Source organism: Arctopsyche grandis, chromosome 4, assembly GCF_051622035.1.
Source record: "Arctopsyche grandis isolate Sample6627 chromosome 4, ASM5162203v2, whole genome shotgun sequence".
NCBI lineage: Eukaryota > Metazoa > Arthropoda > Insecta > Trichoptera > Hydropsychidae > Arctopsyche > Arctopsyche grandis.
The window spans coordinates 13,240,106-13,255,164 of record NC_135358.1 but is presented as its reverse complement, the minus strand read 5'-3'; the positions used below and the strand labels follow the sequence as shown (position 1 = coordinate 13,255,164).

The 15,059-nt window shown below is 31.9% G+C and overlaps 1 protein-coding gene across 1 annotated transcript in view; it reads left to right on the top strand.

The window, feature by feature from the left end:
* CASK (peripheral plasma membrane protein CASK) overlaps window positions 1-15,059 on the top strand; it is a 408,349-nt gene that overhangs the window by 131,859 nt on the left and 261,431 nt on the right. The gene's annotated exons all lie outside the window — the stretch shown is intronic.

The window sequence follows — 15,059 nt, the reverse complement described above, 5'->3', positions numbered from 1 at the left end:
GAGTAACTGCATCTACCTACGCATAAAATTCCCATCATCATTCAGTGTCACTTTTTATGATGATTGAAAAATGGATGTCTATGATGAATATATAATTTTTTTGATAACATACATACATATAAAGTTTACCGATATTTACATATATTTAGATAGCACTACGTGTGCTATACTTCATTTTAGCAGCAATTCCAAATGTTTGTAGAGCCAACACTAAAATCTGAAATTTGTTAATTTGATGAAATTTTAATTATATTTCGTACTTATTTAATTTTCTCTTTTACTTGTTTCTCTTATAACGGCATTATGTATGTATTATATGGTAGGATATCTCATCTAAAATTACCTCACGCTGTTACTGTTAAATATTAATGCATTAATGAAAATTATGTTCACCGGTTTAAAGTGTGTAGTAATCCCAAGCGGGTAAGTACTGTTTCAACAATATTTCGAATCAACTGTCAGGTGTACATATATGCACATATTATGTACATATAAATATATTGTGATTATTTAGATAAATGTTTTAGAAGCAATATTTGTTTCTTCGTGATCGTTTTGAGAAGCTTTTGTCGGCGTTTTTAAATACGAACTGTATAAATATTTTTATTGGGTGCGAGCTTCTCTCGTGGCTGATAAGCTCGTCCATTTTCACGCCCGAAGGATGAATCATGCATGAGGGTCCAAAATCGAATTTCGTCATGCGAAATCGCGACTCAGCGAGAATTTAAATGTAAATCCTCGACAGTCAGATTTAATCGGTGAAAAGTGCCCGACCGATAATTCAATCGGACCGTGTGGCCTAATAAATCCTATCCTGGTTGCAAACAAAGCGCCCTTATTTAATTTTTATTGTCCAATTCACCCTCTCCCCCGATTTTTTCTCTCTTTCTCTCTCTGTATTCGATATGTGACTGACGCCTGAACAAATTTATCGCGTTCAGGGATTGCCGACCGGTGGCAGACGTTTGTAACGATCGAATTGCCACGTCCGGCGATACAATTTGTATTCAATTGGTTCTGATATGTCGCACACACACACATCCATACATGCTTACAAAGCAGTTTTTTGTTAGGATTTTTATAAATTTATTTATTTTTTCATTTCATTTCATTGTTTCCATATATGTATATGTTACAGTTGAAGTGTATTTTTTCGTCGTAATATATTTTGACTAGTTGGAATATATTCCATCTAACCTGGTACCAATTACCGTTATATTGAATAATTATACCGTTGAAGTGTATTTTCAGTATTCAGAAATATATTTTGACTGGTTGGAATATAATCCGTCTAACCCATGTGAGTTGAATTATTTCCAATACAATACAACCGGAAAGAAAATTATGTCGAAATTAATTATTTCACGAATTAAATATATTAGTATGGAAATGAAAATATTCTATTCGTATCTGTGTATATGTTACAGTTGAAGTGTATCTTCCAGTTGTAATATATATACTATTTGGAATATATTCCATCTTACTTGGTACCAACTACCGTTATGGTTAAAGTGTATATTCCGCCTGACCCACGATTCATAGTGCGAATTACATTCCAACTGGTCAAATATATTACAACTGAAAATACAGTTCAACTATAATTTGGTACTAGGTAAGACGGAGAGGTTAAGTTTTCGTGAAAACGTTACTCGACTAGTAAATTGAGTTAGAAAGTCACATTTTTGTTTTGAACACATTCTTAGAGCTATCATAATACGATACTCATTACCGTAATTCGTAATACAAATATTAACGCATTATTGAATTCTAAATCATTTTCTCCACGATTTGTTAGATATGGTATTTATGAATCTCCTTCATTTTTTACGCGATCTGGTGTAACTCAGGGGTCCACTTTAGGCCCTTTACTATTTACAATAGTCATTAATAGCCTCCCTAAAGTACTACGCAATGCTTCATGTCTCTTGTTTGCTGACGACGTTAAACTATTCTTTGCTGTTAAGGATGAGAGGCAAGCCTCTCTCCTTCAAGCTGATATTAACGCTGTTTTAGAGTTCAGTTCCAGTTTAGGGCTTGAACTGAATACTAGTAAATGTGCCATTATGAGTTATGGACGTGCGAATTCGCTCTATTGTCACGGATATTCCATTGGATCCGTATTGTTGAAGCGCGTGGAATCAATGGTCGACTTGGGTATCACTTTTGATCCTCAATTCACCTTTCACAACCACATCAAGACAATCGCTGACGTTTCCTTTCGTCGACTTGGATTTGTCTTGAGATATGCTAGATTATTCTCCAACCCCTTGTATTTTTGCTTGCTTTTCAACTCGCTTGTTAGAAGTAAGCTAGAGTATAATGCAATTGTGTGGAATCCGCATGAAGCAAACTACTCTCTTATTATAGAAAAAGTGCAAAAAGCATTTCTTCGTTTTCTTTATAAGAAAACGAAGCCTTTTGGGCATGCTTGGGTATAATTCCCTTGAACTTCGGAGAAACTTCTCGTTAATTCGTTTTGTTCTCCAGCTATTGCGTGGTAATACGTCATGCCCGTTGTTGCTGGAACAGTTGGGACTTTATGTCCCTAATAATTATGTGCGTGGTAGACATCATCATTTGATGGTTGTACCTGCTGCTCGCACAGTTCTTTTTCGAATGGCTCCTATTCCAAGAGCTATTCGACTTCTCAATGAAATCGTTGCTGCTGTCCCTGAATGTGATATTTTCCACCTTGGGGAGCGTAGATTGTCGGATATTATCTTAACATATTTATCTGGTAACCTGCGCTCATCATTACTTTTTTAATTTGAATGTGATGAATGAGTGGAATCTTAATCTACTCTCTTCCATTTGGGCCTCGCTGTGATTTTATTTTTTATTCATATTTTGTTTTATTTTATTTTACTTTTTCTTTCTCCTTTGTACATTTTTATATACTATTTTAATTTTGCTCAGTGTAAACAAAGAATGGGATTTATGGATTTAATTTTTAATTTTTACACTTTTGTTATTTTTTTTTCTCTCTGAATGATGTATTATTTTCCTTTTGTTACTTTTTTTTTATTATTTTATTTTACCATGTTTTCTGCTTTTGCTTTTTTCCTTTATTTACAGTTTACTTGTTTTTATATCATGTTTTTATATTTTTTTCAAATGTAGGCCATTGTGGCGCATTAGGTTCTTCCTGTAATGCCACAATGGTCCAAAACTATTAAATAAATAAATTACTAAACGAAATAACTCAACTGTTATGTTGCAACTGGCGCACATTGTTGAAAGTATATTTGCGCTTGTATATATATAATTTAATAGTTTAATTGAATTCGAACATGATGAATCTAACACGCCAGTTAGAATAAATTACAACTAAAAACGCACTGCAACTTTAAGAGTAACATATGTATATAATTATTTTGATTAAAAGTATGATGATATTATTGGTGATTTTAATATTTTACGTTTTGAATTGTTCAATGGCGATCATTTAGTTTACTTTACGTGTACTTTGAACCGGTCGTTTGTCGTGCGACGCGTTTCTCGTTATTAATGCATTATTTTGGCATGAATGTAACTGTTGAAATTTTTATCGTGTTAGTGTGTGTCGCCAAATCACGCTTGAAGTTTAATTTTGACAAAATTTTAAAGTAAAGCGACCATGTTAGCCATAACACCGTGAATTGTTAACGAAGACCCTAATCTAATTTTCAATAACCGAAAACTACAACGTTTTCTATGCGGTGTTTGACGAGCTAAATCGAACTTTCCCAGCGGAAGTTTAGTCAGGTGTTCCCGGGCTTTTAGTCGAGATGCGTTAATTAGAGATGTCTGAATATATTCCGGATGGGTTCATGCGTACTGGCTCTTATATGATGTGCCAAGACATATGGAGCCTTGGGGAAATTTGCTTTGGTATGAATTTCAAATTCGCGTGTATTTTATACGCGTAAGAGAAAAATAGCCGCTCGTATAATGATGTAGAAAAACCTCGACCCAATGAAGGGTTTAGTTAATATTAGGAAAAAATGTATTTGATACAAGGGTTTAATATTAATTAGTATTGAATTATAAAACGATTTAAGTTTTAGTCACCTATTGTGATCGATAGATTTTTTTCAATCGAACATTTACACTCGCCTTTACAGATCAGTCCAAAACGACTAGTGTACTATTACATATATTATCATATATTATTTTTTGTTTACTATTTTTCAATACTTTTTTTTTTTATTATCTATATATTATTTATATGGGCGTTGGGGATTGCACTATTCTCCTCATCGTCTGGAATAAAAGCTATTATTATTATTATTATTATTATTATTATTATTATTATACGGTCAATATAATCAATACAAGCATTTTATACAATGTGAATTCATACAAACATCATCCACAGTGACATGTGTGGAGATATTTTTGAAGCATTTTATTATACAAATTGGCGAACCTCAAGACGCTGAATAACTTGAGAATTGCAAATAGATTGGAAAGGAGATTTTATTTTAGAAAGGAGGCAATTTTACAGGAACCGTTTCAATGACAATCAGAAAGATTGGCAAGCTATGATCGACCTGAAGTCACAAACCAAGGTCTGGCCAGCAGCTACCAGCGGGAATCGAATCGTGATAATTCAATTAATTGAAGCATAATGTCCTAACCACTAATCCAAGCTGCTGGTTTTTTATGATTTTATTTAATGGTTTCGATTTTTATTACTGGTGCGATTTCAACAATTTTTTATTAGTATGAATATTGAACGACGAAAAAATGGTTATCTTTTAAATCAAACAACTTTTAAATGTTATATTACACTAGTGAATAGCCCGATGAAACATCATCGCATGGGTATAAAATTATTATATATAAAACTAAAAAAAAAATCTGGAACCGGAACCGTTATTTTCGTAGACTCTCATAGATAGTTTTCAATTTTTTATTTGTAATAATTTTCAATTCTTAAAAATACGCAGACTCCCATAGAGAGTTTTCAATTATTTATTTAAAGACTTCCTATTTTTCCTATTATTATTAGCTATCGCCCCGAGGCTACTGGAAATCGAAATCGATCACTCGATCCTTGACAGCCGACAACTGCCGACCACTCCCTACAACTACCGAAGATTCGACTTTACTCGGTTTTGATTGGTTCTGTACGATTATTGAATATTAAAGTTATTTAGAGCACTCTTTGTATCCGTACCATGGTGTAGTGGTCAGCGTATGGGTATGGCGCGAAAGGGTAGGTTCGACTCGGCGTCCTGGAATTAAATTTATTTTTCAAATATCGTTAAAATATAAACTAATTTCAATTAAAAACATATATTTAATTGTTTTATATGAAAAAAAAATGGTTCAAAACCTCGCTAAATAAAATTATTATAATTACGTATTTTTATATGGCAAGAAGGAATATTTCAATTAATGTTTAAAAAAAAAGGCGAAATGAAGAATTGGATTTGGCGTGTTGTTCGTGACCATTAGCTCCGCTTAGACCTATATGAGGCTATTTTGAGATGACTGGTTCGAGTCGCGGCAAAGTCGTCTCGACGAAAAATTAATTTATCGATTTTTATCGATTCATTCATTATGTTCGGCGAGCGTTAGGACACACACACACACACAGATTACCGTCTTTATATATATGATATATTCAAAAATTATTTCCAAATGAATCAAAAATCTATAATTTAAAAAATTGTAGAAGCCTTCCCGTATTTTTGTATTAAAGATACAACTGAATGTCATCTCTTTGGATTTATATTTAATTGCTCCAACGAAATTAGCATCATGCCAATTTTTATTCCATCCCTTCTTTCTTATTTAGAACCGAAAATTGTTGAAAGCTATATCAGGTCCAAAAATATATGTAGACATTTAGAACGGTGTATTATTTAAATTTTAGTGTCATACATATTTTTACCATTCGCTATCACGTAGTTTGGTGTATCAGCTGTAAATCCAGCTTAAGCAGATATAAAAATGAATAAAATATTTGACATCTTAAAACGTTTTACCGAGTAGATTTAGTGGTTTTCCATCGTATTACGTATTATATCTTACAATACGTTTTTAGATTTAGTGCTACGACTGAGCTATAAACAAAGAAACTTCGGGGTAGTTACAGTATTTTTCAATCGTAGTATTTGTGAAAAAGCGCTTCAATCAAGTTGGCTACATATATTGTGGATAAGATGGTTTTAATCCACGTGTTTTGCTAAAATTTTTAATAAGATTCCATTCCGTTAATTGCAATTTAAGAGTGGTGGTTTTCCGGAAGATTTACGAGCCTAAATTGGAAGTCAATGAGCGGAATTCCACAATAGTGAGAGCCAAAAATGTTGGAGACATATCTCGGTTGTGGAGAAACCTTCGTCAAATTGTCGATCGATAACAACTCGCCCCTGACATATGTATTATATGTAGGTATACGGGCGAGTTTAGTCAAAACCGCGTTTTAACGTGTCATTGTGTTTGGCATAGTCGCTTCTATCCCTCGAATAATTTACGAGAACACGGAATGGGGTTTTTTCACTATCGCATTAATTACTACGCAAGAACGAGCCTGTTCTTGAGGTTTTCGGTCCATTCGTGGGAGCGAACATTGCGAGCTCGCAGGGGGTTAATTGATTCGGTCGAACAACACGCCGTTAATTTTGCCTTTATTTCGTTTTAATTTTACGAGGTGTTTTCTGGAAATTTACGACCAGATTAATAGTAATAATCTTAATTACTCAGTTCAACCATATTATTAATACTATTAACACCCAAAGACTGCTATATTTAAATTAGGATATATTGTTTTATAATCCCTTTGTTTGATTAACTTGAAACTCGGGTATATTTTCATAGCAAATTGAATTCGGATCTCGAGTCATTTGATCGGCATATCGGATCATTTCGTTGATTGAAAAATAAATATCAATTTTTTTATACCTATATATGCACATATGTACATATGTATATAATATTATTCGGCTTTGTAACGGGGTGTTTCGTTTCGCGTTACAATATTTCATTTCATTATTTGATCAAACTGTAAATTGGATACAGGTTGGATGATAGTGATGGTCGAAAGCGTACGCGCTCCATTGATCATTTGAATAAACCAATTTGAATAATATGTTCGGTCATATAGATTCGTATTAATCTCGTAAATATGAATAAAACAAGAGGGTCGGATATCCGATTTTTTTTTCAGGTGAAAGGCGCTACAGTTATGTATAAGAGTGAATGTATGTATTATATTTGTGTCGAACGAAGGTGTAGAGATATGGAAAGTTTCGGAAAACTGACATTTTCATGTGTGGAAAAGCAGTGTTTTTTTTCCTTTTTTATATTATACAGTTTTTTTTTGTTGTTGAAATTAAGGATTATTCTCTGTCTCGTTTTGTGACGTGTAATATTTTTTCCCATCTCTAGTCACGTAAAGGTTAGCGAATAAAAGGAACTAAAAACGAATTCGAAATTACAAAAGCTTTTGTATTCTCGTATAATGCGAAAACAATAGTGATGCGAAACATAAGGGAGAAAAAAAAAACTTACACAAATACAGTACGCATTGTATACAATTAATTTCTATTATATACGGAAAATTCCTATATTTTCAGCGAAGCAAAACAAACAGTAAAAGCCAAAGTGACGTTTTAATTAATTGTGGAAATAATCTGGCACCATATTAAAATAAAATTTTGGTTAAGAATGAACAAAACGGTGTTGATTGTGTTTAATGTCTTCTGTTAGGTACAATTTTAATTTGTTTTTATAAAGGCTTGATGTATCCATGTATTTATATAAAATACGTTTTTATATTGGGACATTTTTGGCTGAAATTCGACCTCGAATGAATCCATTCAAATCTCATTTCGGGATCGAAGCGGTAATACGAACCATCAGGCGATTAATTAATTCGGATATGAATTTCCATTCGTATGAATATTTTATATCGGCCGTAACTCAATTAAATTAAACGAACCACACGCCCCAATTCGACCGTGAACGTTTTAATTAACAATTGAAATATTCAATTGGCGATTAATAAATAAATCGCTCTTCCTCTAAGCCGACGTTCGTGCTTTGCGCGTACCCTTTCGTCAACCACCCTTACAACGGAGGGCTGTCACACCCTTGTAAATAAGCTAACGTTCATTTCCCGACTTTGCCCTAAGGCTGTCAGGCGGGCGCTTGTTTAAAAATTGGACATTAACTTACTTTATAATTTGGTAGGATAAACCATTAACGGATACTTGTCAGTTTTGTGGTGAGTTTCGGCAAGTGTGCTTAATTCGATACATTAAATTCTACTAAATCTATGTGGGTGTATCTCATTTATTATATAGCTTATTTTCATATATGTATTACATAACTTTTTTAGAATGTGCTATGTAGAATATTTGGGTAAAGTTTCATTTTTGAAAGCTCTCTTACAAATTAGTTTCAATGACTGTATACATTATATAAATTCTTAAATATACTTACAAACAAATATCCGCATGTATGTACATACATACATATCTTTGTATGTACATACATATATATGTATGTACATACATATATATGTATGTACATACATATATATGTATGTACATATATATATATATATATATATATATATATATATATATATAAATATATATATATATATATATATATATATATATATATATATATATATATATATATATATATATATATATATATATATATATATATATATGTATATATATATATATATATATATATATATATATATATATATATATATATATATATATATATATATATATATATATATATATATATATATATATATATATATATATATATATATATATATATATATATATATATATATATATATATATATATATGTACATACCTACTTAAAATTTTAGCAGTCATGTTTTATTTTAATACTGTGCCTCGTAGCAGTGTGTCTCATGTTTTTTTAAATGACTTCCATATAAATATAATGTCAATAACTCATAGTGTCTATGCTATCGTATTTTTCACTTTTGTTCTTATTTTATTTATTATATTATTTGATACTTGAATGTTGCAGGAAAAAGTTCAAACGGTTAATAAAATATAGTTAAAACTACGAATATTTTGTCAGACTGTCAATAACAGTGACAATTTTTCAATAAATTTTATATTTTTCGCATTTGTTTTGTGAAATGTTTTCAATGTTTAACCAAACCCAAAGCACTGCGCTATTTTTCTATTTTTTTTCTGTATAGTTGGTAACATTTGCGGTTTTGCACATCAAAAACACGAGATAAATCTCAACGGCACGAATACCGGCACACGGATACGGTTGGCATCAATTTCACGATGTTCAGAACGTGAAAATTGTTTCCTTGTCGCAGTTTCACGCCGAGCTTTTTCTTTTGATAGATGCCTTTCTTCCCTCGAGAAGAGAGTTGAAACCTCCTTTTCTTTTGGTGTGAACTATTGTTACAACTTTTCGGGTGACCGTTTATCTCGACTATCTCAACATTTTATTATCAGATACAGAAAAACCCAAATTACTCTACCCACACGCCAACCACAGATGCCATATTGAAAGATATTGTTTTGAAAAAAAAAATTATTATATTTTGAAATGTCTTTTGATTTTGGCGTCCTTTTTTTATATATTCAATTAAAATATAATTGAAACTCATGTTTGTGTTTTGTATTATATTTACATATGTACAAGTAGACGATACATCATTCAATCTCGTATGTGTATAGAACGCGTCTAGTGCCCTATTTGCGAAACGACCCCATCCAGTTTTCAATTTCCAATATTAAGCATAGGAATATTGTACACATATGATTGATGACTTGCTTGAAGTGAGTATCTGAAGCGTAGATTTTCATTATTAGGATCTAAGCCTTTGATTATTTTTCTTATTGTGTTCCCATATGTTACATATACATACGTGTATTTCAACCATAATCTCAACACATATGTATATACATACTTGTTCAACAAACTCTAAATTATTCGTTTAATTTGAAATGTCTCGTTTTGTGAATGGTCATTATTATGTTTTTTTTTTACCGAAGGTTCAATAAATAATTCGATGGGTTGGAGGAATATTTGACATCATAATTTATCAATCGCCTTGATGAGTAAATTACATGAAGTTACAAAATTCTTATAAAAGATGACTAATTGGAATCGAGTATCTTTAATAGCTGTTGATGCAGCTATTCAAAAATCAGTATGAAAATCGAATTCAGTGTAATTATATGAGATTTAAAACCATGTAGAAATTTGATATGAAATTTGGTTATAAAGGTACATAGCTACCCAAGTAAATTTAACTATGAGCCAAACGCTTTACTGTCCGAGTTCATATGCAACTCAGCATGCATTTAGCACACTTACATATTCACGACCTCCATGCTAGAATGGGTCTTTGTATGCGAAAGTTTGTTCTGATGTATGGATTCGCCACGGTAATTCTGCAAAGTAACTGTACTGAATGCTCTGTTCGAATTCTAACAATGCTCACATTGCAGTAGGGGCTTTTCAGCATATTACTGTAAATCATTTTTCATCTGCTTTGCATTTTCTTTTGGCCGTGCTGTATGAATATTCACTATTTCTGCGGAGCAAACGAACTTGCTTCAATCCACATATCGTACATACCTACATACATATAATATGTATACTCGTACACATTTAAAAAGCACGAAATCAAAAATGCAAATATTAATGTCGTTGGGGCGCCATTCGCGACGGCTCTGAACTTTTGTTTTATACATGTATTAATATTTTCATGTCCTATCACAAATTTTAACGATTTTTTTTCTTAATTTCACATTTAGCATTTCGTTTGCCTTTCATCAATAGCTATAATCAAATGATTACAATTTACTTAAGACTTGGGCAATAATCTTTTCATTTTCTAAAATTTATTCTTTACATCATAATAAAAGATAAGCAATACAATGTTTAATACTATAGAGATTTTATAGTCAGATTTTATTATGTACATAGCGAACAAAATTTTACGATGGCTTGAAAGGTTTTTTGGTTTTATTGAATACTTCCAAATCGAATATGAAATTGAACTTAGGTATAATAACATAATATTATATTATATTTCATTCATTGATTCATTTTGCGTATATATGTAAATATGCGTAATATCATAGATTTATTTCCTTTTGTTCGAAATGAAATTCTATATAATCGATTTTTAGATGCGATATTTCTTATTAACGGGATATCGTTATTGAAATGTTAAAATATTTGCCCACATTTTTCCAACAGATTCTTATCCATCCATGGAAAATTGCATTCGTTTCGATTTTGCACTACTGCATTGTGGATAAATGAGATATTTTTATGCGGGTTTTGAACCGAAGATTTCTACCATATTTAATGGATGCTTACTTTGAAATGATATTAGTTTTTTAGACGTACTTACAAACTTAATGTTTTCTTTGAAGTTCCACCGCTTTAACGTATGCCGGCTGGGGAGTGGGAGAAAAATCTCATTACTCTTTGACCTAGCGGAAGTGAATTTTCTACTGTGGTTTCACGTGCATTTTCATTTGACTTTTTTCTGTCAGATAAGTCCCCTTTTTACCCGTGGATTCTATGAAAAAGGAATTTTTATTTAAATTTCCGTTCCACTTTTATGTTCATGAAAAAGTAAGTATTTGTTTTCTTTGACCATTTTATTCCGTTCATACATATGTACATATATTTTACTTCTGTTATTTCAAAAATGTATGTATGTATGTATACACACATCGACATTATTATTTTTTCTGAATTTTGAAAGGTGAGATTTTTGGTTGATATTGTTTTAAATATTATCCATCTCAACTAGAATGTCAGGTTTAGTCCTTTAAAACAACAGGATTTAGTTGAAAAAACATAAAAAACCGATATTTTTTCCGCACAAATCCGGCTTTTTCCGCACTCGGTTTTATTTTCAATGTTTTGGGATAGACAGACGGATTTCGAGTGGCGTAAATTCACAACGCAAAAATTTTTAGTCCTGAAAATTCCACGCCTTTTTTCACCAGCACTTGTTTTCGTAACGTGCGGAACTCTGTGATCCTTCGGCACTAATATTTGTAAGAGAAAATAAAACCAAAAAGGTTGAAGGGAAAATTATTTCCGTTTCCGAGACTGTGGTGTTGAACTGTATAAGGAGGAAGTTCACTCTTTGCATTTTTTGCCCTTTGTTTATTTGCTGAATAGGTCATTGTTTAGTTAGACATACTATAGACCGGAATTTGTACATTCACTTAATTGTAATTTTGTCTAAATGTATCGACAATGTTTACTTATTCCTGTATTTTTAAGCAAACTGCTCTTGATAAATGTTCTCTTGTGGGAAATCGTTGGCAAAACCTTTTTGGCAATGGTATTTCAGCTCAAATACCATTACTCGGCTAAAGAACTACCGTGTGCTGTGATTTTGCGCTAAAGCTCCGTTTTCTTTACGAGCTTTTCTTCCGCACACAACTATTGTCGAAGATGGATGTTTATTAAATGTGTTACTATGGTTCATAGAATCAAATGTAAAACCTTTTGAACTTGAACGATTCCGCATCGATATTATTTTTTAATCTTAATAATAGCCTTTAGAACGTATACCATTCGTATCACATCTATGTTAATTAAAAGAAACGCTTATTTTTGAACCGTGACTCACAAATACGGCACCAAATATCCTTTCGGAAGTTAAATATTTCAATTCTCCGCTTCGATTCGTACGTTTTCTGCGGTCAAATATGCAAATCTATGGTATTGTATTCAAATTTATTCCTTTTATATCAAAATTTTGAATTATCGAATTCCGCGTTATAATTCTGCGACGGGTGAATTATAGCATTGTTTTCTCTTACGCCAACTTATAACGGCTTCCATTAAATTTAATAAACGCACAAACATTTCAACATTTTATATATAATATGTACTACATAGTTAGCTTAATATGTTTGCTTCCAACGCTAATTTATGATTTTTATGTTATTTTATGAAAGCATAATATAGAATAAAAACACATGTATATAATGAGGTTAATAAAATTCAAATTACTACGTAATTCTATTTAACTCAAGTGGATTCATATCTGGCTAACTCTGTTGTGTGTGTGTTTTTTAATGAAGCATTTATAAATACTCTTATTACCACAGATATTTACCTTATGGTGCTTATCTTGAAAAATTTTCATTTTACGCGTTACTATGTCGGTGCAATTTATTCACGACACGAGCACTGCGTTATTACGAAGCTGTTGCCTGGACTTTTGCCTCTATCCTCGGTTCCATTTTCCCCCGGGCCCGGAAAATCGCACGATTTTTTTTTGAAAAGGAGGTGTGTTTGGTTGATGTGTGGTTTTCATAAAGTGTCGTAAGTATCCATTAAGTGTCTTTTGCGGGGTCGATTTTGCCTTATAAACCTGGGGATTTTTTGCGTCTGCGGTTTATTGGCGTTTTTACGCCAAGGAAAATAATAAGCACAAGCCTTAATGAAAATGGACGCTCTTGTTAGTGTTATTAAAATTGTGGCCTGTTAAAAATGGTATACATATATATATACATAACAGTTGGGCTGAAAAGTTCGTAGGATAGCATAGAAAAAATCTTTTTTTTGTTAGAATTTGATTTTATTATTCAATATAGTTGCCTTCGAGGGCGATACAACGATTATAGCGGTCATACAATTTTTCGATACCATTTTTATAGTACGATTTGTCTTTAGCCTCAAAATAGGCTTCAGTTTCGGCGATTACCTCTTCATCGGCGCAAAATTTCTGTCCAGCGAGCATCCTCTTGAGGTCTGAGAATAGGAAAAAGTCGCTGGGGGCCAGATCTGGAGAATACGGTGGATGCAGAATCAATTCGAAGCCCAATTCATGCAATTTTGCCATCGTTTTCATTGATTTGTGACACGGTGCATTGTCTTGATGAAACAGCACTTTCTTCTTCTTCTTCAAATGGGGCCGTTTTTCCGAAAAACAATGCACACGAAATTCCTTTTTATCCATTTTAATAAAAGTTGCTTCACTCAAAATGCTATAACTCACAAACTAATAGTACGGCAGCTGTCAAATTTATACACGTGTCTTTTTAAGGTTAGGGCTAACTAAAAATCATATATATTTAATACTAGAAGCGCTATCTATGTGTCAGCCTATGAACTTTTCAGCCCACCTAATATATATATATATATATATATATATATATATATATATATATATATATATATATATATATATATATATATATATATATATATATATATATATATATATATATATATATATATATATATATATATATATATATATATATATATATATATATATATATATATATATATATATATATATGTATTATATTTTATAACATGTCATTTAAAATATTTTAAATTTATGTTTTTTACCGCTAACCCAAAGGTTGTATGCTTTTTTAACATTTTTTCGATGTGAATGATTAGTTCAATATTATGTACATATATATACATATAGCCGCTCTAGCCTTTTCATATTATTTAATTCACAAAAGGACAGAATTGGTTTCTGATGTTGTATTTTGTATTGCCTTGTCAGCTTGAGAAAAATAACAATTTCACGTTAAATAATGTGGCGTGTTTCTAGAACGGTCCCGTGATTTTTATGTATTTTCCGGTAGGAAAGGGTCAATTAATTGTCTGAGCCCTAGTTCAACCTTTACGTAAGCCTTCAAGTATGTAAGCGAAGAAATGAAAAAAAACCTACTACAGAAAAGAAAGTTCGACGCCATATTTGAGTATAGAAAACTCCTCGTCACTCTTCTCTTTTCCGCGACATGTTTTTGACACTCGATTTTCATTTATTTTTCGGGCTAGTTCTGAAACATTCTAATGTAAAATGTTTTATATTTTGAATGTCAATCACCTCTTTCATTTAGTATTGAAAATGAGACGTTATTTTAATTCGGCGTAAGCCCCCTGGCGAGTGTTTAATGCTAATTTGCGACATAAATCAAAAATCTTGTGCGGTAAAAGTTTGGGTAAAGTCTGACGACAGTTGCGAGAAGGAAGGCTTCTTTTGTAAATTTTGAAGGCTCAGTTGGGTCACTTTGGCTCATGAACCCTTCGT